The following is a 10664-nucleotide window of genomic DNA, read 5'->3' on the forward strand; positions in this document are numbered from 1 at the left end:
GTTTTAAAAAAAAACTCACATGTAGATATTTTACTCTGAGATTATTTGTCTTTGTCTCTGTAGCACTAGCTCTACTTTATGTGAATGTACTTCTAAGGTATTAGAAAAAGATTACAAGATCATCCATATAGGCATGTAGGTTATCCCCTAAAAGTCTCCAAACACTATATTGTAATTGGGGCGCAACGTAAGCCGGAGGCATACGTAAAAAATTGATAAAGTAAAACCCCTGAGTGTGCTGAAAACGGAGTATGAGGTACAATCACTTAGGTAATGGTATCTGGTAAAAGCTTTTAAGTAAGTCCAAGTTGGTGAAAAAAATTTATTCTAACCTAACAGAGATAAGATGTCGTCGGTATATCGCACTGGAAACTATCGGAAGTCGTTTCCTTGTTTAAGCGACAGAAATCTACGCAGATACGCCAAGTCCGATCTTTTTTGGCATGACGTTTGAGGGAAAAAAAAAAAATTATATGGGCTTATTTGATTTCCTAATGACTCCTATTACTAACATATTTCAACTTCGTCATTTATCTCTATTTGAAATTTCATTGGGGTTCTACACGAAGGTACGTATATAGCTTTATGTTTGTCCTTAGACCGTATTTTGTTTTCAATGACATCCGTTTTTCTCCCAGAGATCACTCGCTAGTGGAGAAACTTCCTGGTATTCAGGTAGAAGATAAAAAAAATTCTGCTGAATCACCTCTGCTTGAATGACTTTACGGATATTACTTTAGATAGATTTTATCAGAGAGATTCATCCACGACTGGTTGGGGCGTGATTAAAAACTCAGGCAACAACATAAAAAATGCGATATTTGATAAACTTCCGTATCCACGAATTATGTATACTTTTAGGGCTTCGCTTCGCGGGAAAATTCGGTTATATTTCAGAGTGTCGGGAAGGATTAAAATTTCATTTCCCAGCAAAGTCTTTTACACACGCACTAAGACATTCGAGGGTGCATGCTTCTCGAGATTTTTGCGTGCAAAGTACGACTGCGGTTGTGGGAGAATTCTGTTGGGTCATTTGAACAATGTTACGATTTATGAGACAAATGTATAGTTCCTTTATATAAGTTATTATTTGATTAACTGTCTCATTTTGTTCAAACGGATTTTAATATGTTTGAAGGTTTATAGGATTTTCCTTTGATAAACACGCCTTATTTTGCAGGATGTTAAGATAATATTTTGTATACCCCTAGATGGATCTTACAATTACACTAGATACAGATCAATGTTTTTTATAACTATAGAGGTATCTGTAAGCGCTCGCTTATCCGGACTTCTCATTAGGGAAGTTCGAACAACAGACGGTGAGTCCGTAAATACAAGATATTGCGTGTACTAAAGAAATAAAACAAGATATTCTAATTTTTTACGGCGCGTACAGTTGGGCTTAATCCACCAGTATTTATTATAACTTAATGTATAAAAATTAAAACGAAACCTGCTTCTGATTACTTATAACGGTCGTGTGTTTCATAGGAAAAATCCTTTTTAATTCAAAAAGATATTGGTAGAACCAACATCGCTTTTCCCCACTCTGCTAGAGTCGCTTATGTGTGGAATTTGCTTTGCTTTGAACCACTTCGGCCAGATCTGACTAACCTTGACCGCTTGACTAGGTGACACAGTCACCGGTTTTTGCTTGTTAGATTCTGAACGGGTTCTACTGTTTTCTATTTCGTTTTTGTAATAATTAGGATCCTTCTCTTTATTACCATCTGCAACATTGTTGTGTTTTTTAGCATTACGTTGCTGTTACGTATAAGCATGAATGACTAACTATTAGGAACTGAGCGATTACTAATAAGACAAGTTATCACTACTGCATTCAATATTAACTGTTTTGTACTTCATTCTTGCTAAAATTTGAAATAGTGAGGGATCCTGGTCAGTGCGTTTTAGCCTGATGAAAGTTTTTTACAGACATGTTATTCCTTGCAATCCAGCCATATTTTTAAAGTTAAGTTGAGTCATTGAGGTTCGATATTTTTATAATAACTCAAAAAACTCAAGGCTAAAACTGCGATCGGGACTTTGCAAAGGAGCATTTATTGTCATGACCCGAAATAGTGTTACCTCTAATTATATAGATTTGTACGGGTGTTTTTTCCACTTGTGTTTTGTGTGTTTTCTAATCACTACGGTGCTTAACGACCCTATCCATGCATCTGTATAAATACAGACGTCCACTGCGTAAACGCATATTCACTGTTTAATATGATTTGTTACGTAAGGGATTAATAATCACCCAAAATGATAAAATTAACATAGTATATGATTATGATATTTCAGTAGAACTTCTGGAAACAGACACTCAAAGATAAAAATCGCAGTAGCGAAATCTCAATGATATAGATAATTTTCTGTAAAAAAGTAAGATTAAGAATGTCTCGTAACTTCAGCCACAGGAATAACGAAATTCTACCTGTAAAGGAAACACTCAAAGTTACTCCAAATGAATAAAAAATTGTACTTAGCTTGCTTTTGTGGGAAGTCACGGTGTTCCGATAACGACACACGGCTTGGTTCCTCTTCTCTATTTATTTAGCGGACGACCTGGTTTGGCTTCAGTTTCCCCCGTGCGCGTTGTTTCGATTTATTCGAGCCCTTAAAAAAATCCGATGCTGCAGACGCGTTCGGTTTTGTTTCTTGCAGTGCCGGAAACGCTCACTAACGATGTTTTCTTGAATGATTCTAATGAGAGACGAAGCTTCCGTTGCCGTAGGAAAAGGACACGCGGTTTTTGTTTCTTGAAGTTATTCACTAACGATGATACTAAGTTGCTTGACGAATCTTGTTGTTTTCTGAAGTCGCTCACTAATGATGATACTAGGTTGCTTGAAGAATCTGCTGCTTCCGTCGTCGTTGACTTCTTATGATACATGATTTATTATTCTGTTTTTTTTCTTCGTAGGACGTTGTAGAGTTCTTCTGGTCCGCTGGCCACCAATTATTAGGGCTGTGCCTTGTATGATAAGGCGCCCTATGAGGTAATGTTAGACTAGCGATAATCTATACGCTAAGTCGATTGGTATTGCACTTCCATCTTCAATGGAGTGTCTGGGGTTTTGTAGATCACTTACGAAGTCGGTATTATCATGGTTCGGTGAGTTCTTGTAGAAAACACAAGGTATAAAAATAGTATATTCTTCTGAAGTTTTACATGATGAAGATCAGATATGATCGTACAAGTCTTCTATGACGATAGCTTGATCGCTTCTGCCAATGATGATGGCTAATCCTATTCCTCTACATGATAAAGCTTAGGTAAAGAGGTACAGGTCTCTAATGACGATCACTAACTCTCTTCTGCCTGTCTACCATCTCTGTTACAAGTATGAAGGAACAGACAGTAGTTCGAACATATGAACATACTATCAGATGAACATAGTTTCATACGAACACACAATCGAATGAGACACGCTACAGATCACGTAGGCCGTTTGAATAATAGGTCGGGGTAGTTGTCTCAAGCAGGGAGCTTGGACTAATGTTTATAAACAATTGAATGACTACAGGTGACGGCATGTTATCTTAGCCTACTTTTATTGTATACGTCATCTTTAGCGTCTCTAGTCTGATCACATTCCTGCAAGCAATCTGGTTGACCTCTTTAGTTTTAGACTTTTATATTATGGACTAACATTCCATATTTTTATTATGTAAACACTTACATATATATATATATATATATATATCAAATGTATCCCGAAGGATCACGTGCTTGAGAATATCCTTAAATCCACGGTAGAAATGTAAGTGAAAAGAGGGACTTGGAAGAAGTACTTTCGTAGTATATTCTACATTTTCAAGTCCACACTGAATGTAAAAGAAGATGACAGGCCTTTACAAATCAAAAATCAGAAAGAGGGGCGGGGTTACAGTTGATTAATCTGGGTGGCACGTTCTTTAAGCTAAAGAGATAAGGAAAGCGGATCAAGGTATAATCCTGGGTGGAGATTTAAATTCCTTGTTGACGTGCCTTCGATAAAGATGGACTCCACCAGATTCTTTTTCAGGGATCTTTGACCCTGCAGATTATCGAAGAATTATTCCAGTTAATAGCATGCATGGCCTGTCTAAAGCCAGTCATCCGCAATCCTATATTGTGCTGAGGACCATCTTACTTTAGTTCCTTAGAGGTCTGCCCAATATAAATCTTATTACATTCTCTACAAGGAATACGTATACAATATTGGTTGAATTTAGAGGGCTATTGTTAATCAGTTTATTCCTCAAAAAATTATTATATCTAAATACTAAGTTAATATTCAATAGCTTTTAAAATGGTACAGCCGGAATGAAATTAGGATGAAGTGGTACACAGAGAATATTCTTAAATTCTTTGTTAATACCGATTGGATTACAATACGTCTTTTTTTTTTTTCCTTTTTATTTTTTTTTCCGAAAGTTCCAAAAATATGGAGGGTAACATAATGAATCTCCTATTTTATCAATGATCTTAAACTCATCTTCTAAAAATTCTGGACTACAAATCCTAAGAGCTCCGAGATACACCCTGGAAAATGTTGACATCTTAATTTATTTAGCATGGTTAGAGTAAAAATGAATATAAGACAAGTTATTCGTGGGTTTCCTATATATTAAAAAACTAAAATTGGTGTTATTTCTAACAACTAAGACTCCAAAAATGGTATACAATTATTTTCTTCATATTCTATCGTAAATTTTATGGATGGTAGAAGAATATCAATATTATGCAGGAAATCAGGAATTTTATTTCATCTTCTCTAACAATACAAAAACAATCGTCTACATAATAATCTAACCCAAAATACCTTAGAAAATACATTTCTTGGAATAAGTCTAGATTCAAAAAATACTATGTAAATATTAAACAAGAGTGGCGAAAGTGGCTACCCATAGCCATACCAAATCTCTTTTCATAGAGAGTATCATTGAAAGTGAATTTACAATTTTTTTTTTATAAAAACAAAGGTATACTAAATTAAAAAAAATAAAACATTAGTAGGTAATTATAGATTATACCTAGTCCAAATGTTGTGATAAATACTGAAGTAAGTCTTCTCTAACTTCAACTTCCACAAACTACACCTAACCAACATCCACCTCAACTTGTTCAACTTCCACAAACTACACCTAAAACCAACCACCATCACTCTAACTTCAACTTCCACAACTACACCTACAACCAACACCCAAACTCTAACTTCAACTTCGACAAATACCACCTACAACAACCACATCAACTCCTTCTTCAACTTCCACAACTACACTACAACAACCACCTCAACTCTAACTCAACTTCGACAACTACACCTACAACAACCACATCAACTCCTTCTTCAACTTCCACAACTACACCTACAACAACCACTCAACTATAACTTCAACTTCACAACTACACCTACAACAACCACATCAACTCCTTCTCCAACTTCCACAACTACACCTACAAACAACCACCATCAACTCTAACTTCAACTTCCACAACTACACCTACAACAACCACATCAACTCCTTCTCCAACTTCCACAACTACACCTACAACAACCACATCAACTCTAACTTCAACTTCCACAACTACACCTACAGCAACCACCTCACTTCAACTCAACTTCCACAACCTACACCTACAACAACACCTCACTCTAACTTCAACTTCCACAACTACACCTACAACAAACCACCTCAACTCTAACTTCAACTTCCACAACTACACCTACAACAACCACAACTCAACTCTAACTTCACTTCCAACAAACTACACTACAACAACCACCTCAACTCCTTCTTCAACTTCCACAACTACACCTACAACAACCACCTCAACTCCTTCTTCAACTTCCTCAACTACACCAATATCAACCACATAAACTTCCACAACTACACCTGCATCGACCACCTCAACTCCCACTTCAACTTCCACAATTACAACTCCATAAACCATCTCAACTAAATCGGTAAGTGATGAATGCGCAACAAATTCTTTAATGGTTAAAACATGTTTTGGGTAGCAACGGAATTTTTATTCTTTTTTTTTTAACAGCCAGATGACATTTCTCTTGAACCATGGCTCCTTTGCCTTAATTGATCACTATATCAAAGAATAAAAAATGTGCTTCAATAAGTAAGCCTGCTATAACTTGATATCTTGGGAGTTTTCACGACAAACATTTGCTGTCATTTCTATTTTGTTTAGTTTAAATCTAAACTTAGCACCCGGTTCTTCTGTTCCTTTGAATTCCACGTTTGAGTTCAAACAGTCTTTGAAAGAGGTTTTACCAACCTTTTGGCAATACTAATGATAAAGTGTATCAATTTTCACAGAATTCGTAATCATTCAGTTTCTCATTTTCCCCAGAGTGGTACTGTAGGATACTTCCTGGCTGAAGAAGCATGCAAAGATTCGGAACCGCCTGAAACTTACACCATCCCATGCCTCACCTCCCAGAGACTGGATTGACCCCAAGACCTGGTCTGCGAAGGGATGCCAATATATCAGTTGTCAAACAACCTGAATGATACAAGCACTTGGCCTTTAAACAATTCCTTTTTTCGTCACTGAATGATTCAAGGATTGATGTAACTGCCGGATTTTCAAGTGGGATTCGGTTGAAGAGTGATCAGTTTTTTCGATTGGTATCAACACTGCAATGTCGATGAACTGTCGTGATATCAGTAAACGAACATTCCTGGATAACAATACTTATTCTTCAACAAAAAGCCAATGTAGAATTTATAAACCTTTTATTTTTGTCATTATGGCTTGTCATATTTTTCATAAATTTTATATAAAACTGAAAGCTATCTAAACAGTATTTGTTCTATGTGACAACTTTTGATAGTGTCCAAGCGCTCTGGCTTTTTGTTTATTTCTTTCACAAATGATCAAATGTTCATTATATAACTGTTTTCAGAATTGTGTCTGCTGCAGCTACTTTTCACTTGTATCACCAGTTCAATGTGTTTCTTGCATAAGCATTGTTTGTTATTTTTCATAAATCACTTTTGACAAATTTTCTAGCTCTATTATATCTATATGTTGATTTCGTTTGTAATTCAGTTTTTTCTTGAATTCACACTGTTTGGCATTTATTAAATCACACTTTGCATTCAAAAGCCTTTCATCTACCCAGGGTAAATAAACCCATTAGTTATAATTCCCCTTGGATGTGAGTTATTCCGAAGGTATATTGAATACATAGAATTCAATATTACGTGACATTTCTAGCCAAGTATTACGTGAATAATAGAAAGACATGTATGTAAAACACCGAAGATTAGAATCTAATCTCGGTATTTATCAAAAGGTAGCAATGGACCCGTGCATCTAAAGCAACTGGTAACATCACCCCCTCCCCCCCCCCCGCCCCTTTCTCTCTCTCTCTCTCTCTCTACTCCCAACAACTCTCTCTCTCTCTCTCTCTCTCTCTCTTTCTCTCTCTCTCTCTCTCTCTCTCTCTCTCCACGACACACCTTCCCCCCCCCAACCCCCACCCTCCATTATCTAAGGCAACTAAATCAGACAAGTGAGCTTATGAAAAATAGCATTTATTTAAAAGCAAATAATTAGCTAAATTAACTCAGGTTCTTAACAGAAGATTAAATGAATGATTGAACTCAAATAATCCCACTCCATATTTCTACTCCAAAATAACCAACATCATTTTAGTCATGAAACTAGAAAAGTCACAACAGTCTGTACAGAAACACCCTGACACATTATTTAAGTTAGTTCCCTTTTCTCCAGATCAATTCCCCTTGTACAGAATCGCCTGTTAGAAGACAGGAGAACATCTTGATAAGCATAAGATTAAAATCAAAAGAACATATAAATAGAACATCTCTGAAATATACATTCAAATACAATCCAGCCACATCTTTTGGCCAAAATAAAATATGCTTACCCATTCAACACAATATGCACAACACTTCTATAAAAACACCTTTTGCAGAAGCCATCTTGGCTCTACCGCCTATCTCTAAGGATCTATCCCATGGTTACCTAACATCTTGTTATGTACGGAAAAGACTCGCACACACGTACGAACTCACAAGTTGTCCACACCCCAGGTAACTGCCTAGAACTAGATTCATAAGGTCACCTCTGAGATCGCTCATAGTGACAGAACAGGCACTGATTTGCTAACACAGCAATTTTGATCACACCACCCCAATGAAGATACATCAGCATTCCCAAGGCTTGTCACTCAGACCACTGCCTCTAAATGATGACTCCACATTCCAAGAAAGTCATGCACATCACATTACAACTGTATTTAAAATATATTATTAATCATAGCCCTCTTTTATGTAACATATGTGACACAATATATATATATATATATATATATATATATATATATATATATATATATATATATATATATATATATATATATAATTATATATATATATATATATATATATATATATATATCTAACTAGGTCAAATGACACTCGTTTAAACAAATAAAAAAAACACATAACTGGTAACGTGGCCTACCTTTTCATGTTGAATGCCATCTCTGAAGTTCGCTGAAAATCAAAGTTTCAAACTAGGCTAATATAAACTCTCGTTGTTACAAAAATATACTTTTTATTTCCCAAAATTAGCTAACATGAAAATGGAATAAAAAATGAGTTAAGAATGACCCAAAAAAGAAACGTTAAACTATCATATTCCCCTCAAAATCATATTTAAGCAAGTACCCATTTTTTCTTCTTTCTGTCCAAACATTCAGTTTATCAAAGTCAAAAAATAGTTTTTGAGAAAACCCATTTTTCTATATGGTGACTTCGAATCCATCTGAAATAAAGAGACCATAATTATCACACCATAAAACATTAAAGTTCGTCAATAAAATATGTGTGCCGCACCACAGTACCCTTTCTCTAGAAGTGAAGTAATTGTCGCTTCAAATGTTAACTTTTCCAAAGTTTTTCCCATTTTTCGATGGACCTCCAATGCCCCTCCCACCCAGAGAACACTTGTTTTCTACTTTGACAGTTGGCCGTCAACCAGAGATTATGTCATTTTCTGTGACATGCGTAACGAACTCACACTCACCAATCGATGCACAGACACATGCATACTACATACATGAAACTCGTGATTTAGCTCATGTTCTTTTGGAATGCGTCACTGACCTCCTGTTTGTTTTTCATCTCAGCATCTGCAAGGAATCCAGCATTTTGCATCTGTCTCTAACCAGCAAGAGCTATATATATATATATATATATATATATATATATATATATATATATATATATATATATATATATATATATATATATATATATATTACGAGGGTCAAAATGATGCTCGTTTAAATAATTGGAGAGAACTCCTGACTGGGACACGTAACCTACCTTCCATTGTTCCCTTCAAGTGTCACCTTTGAGGCTAGCTGTAAATCAAATATCAAACTCTAGGCAAATTCAAACCCTCGCTATTACAAAAATATACTTTTTATTTCCCAAAAATAGCTAACATGAAAATGGAACAAAATGAGTTAAGGATATCTCAAAAAATGTTAAACTATCATATTCTTCCCAAAATCACATTTAAGTAAGTACCCCCTCTTATCTCTTTCTATCCAAGAATTCATAGTTTATCAAAAGTCATTACAAGTCTAGAGAAATCCCATTATTCTCTCTGGTGACTTCGAATCCATCTGAAAATGAGAATATAATCGTCAAACAATGAAATGTTAACGTTCGTCACATCGCACTCCCATTTCTCTAATACTGAATTCAATGTCCCTACATAAAGGTATTAACTTTTCCAGTCCCTTCTATCTTACGTATCCCAAGATAAATTCTACCTCTTCTCTATAATAGAAATCCTATGTAAAGGTGCTTTAAAAAAAACAATGCTTAATCCCGATTACAAGTTTCCTTTATAAAAAAAATAATTCAACTTTTCCCATTATAAAATGTAGTATGTACCGCTACACAAATTGCTGCTGTAACATATCAATATCACACCCCAAATGACCCCTTAAGATTCCTCAGCATGGAATGTCATCATCAACATTCCTGAAAGCAGTCCAAACCTCTGAGTAATCAACTCCAAAAGGAAATATCAACAATTGGTCTCACCCGAGACTCCACAGCATTATCAGCACCAAACCACCTGTTTATTCAACATGTGCTCAAATCGCACTATTGACTTGTCTAGTCAGACTCGTAAACCCAGAAATCAACATTCCTCCAAATGGCCCCAAAAATATCCATTTAATCCTCGCTGGGAATCCTCATTAGATCCTCAGTAAATCTTCACTGATACTACAGAACCACATTAAACCATTAAACCTCAAAATTATCCTCATGACATCCTCATTGTCACCACAAGAGTACCCAAAATTGTCCTAAAAAAATCCTCTATTATAGCCACCAAATAAAATATAACCATCCATACAAAATATCCACCACAGGGTAAATCCTAAGTCATTTGACCACCCATATACCTCAAAGTAAACCATTTGTGATACCGCCACATGTATATAACACCGGTTTTGTGCAAGATTTTGGACATTTGTCTTTTTTTCTCTTTTCTGTCAGTTTTGTATAAGTTAATTAGCATATCTGACCATTTCCTGTTATTTCCTCACTTTCACTTCGACCTTCGCTTACAGTCATTCCACTTGTCGCCTTGCTAA

Source organism: Macrobrachium nipponense, chromosome 25 (genome assembly GCF_015104395.2).
Source record: "Macrobrachium nipponense isolate FS-2020 chromosome 25, ASM1510439v2, whole genome shotgun sequence".
Lineage (NCBI taxonomy): Eukaryota > Metazoa > Arthropoda > Malacostraca > Decapoda > Palaemonidae > Macrobrachium > Macrobrachium nipponense.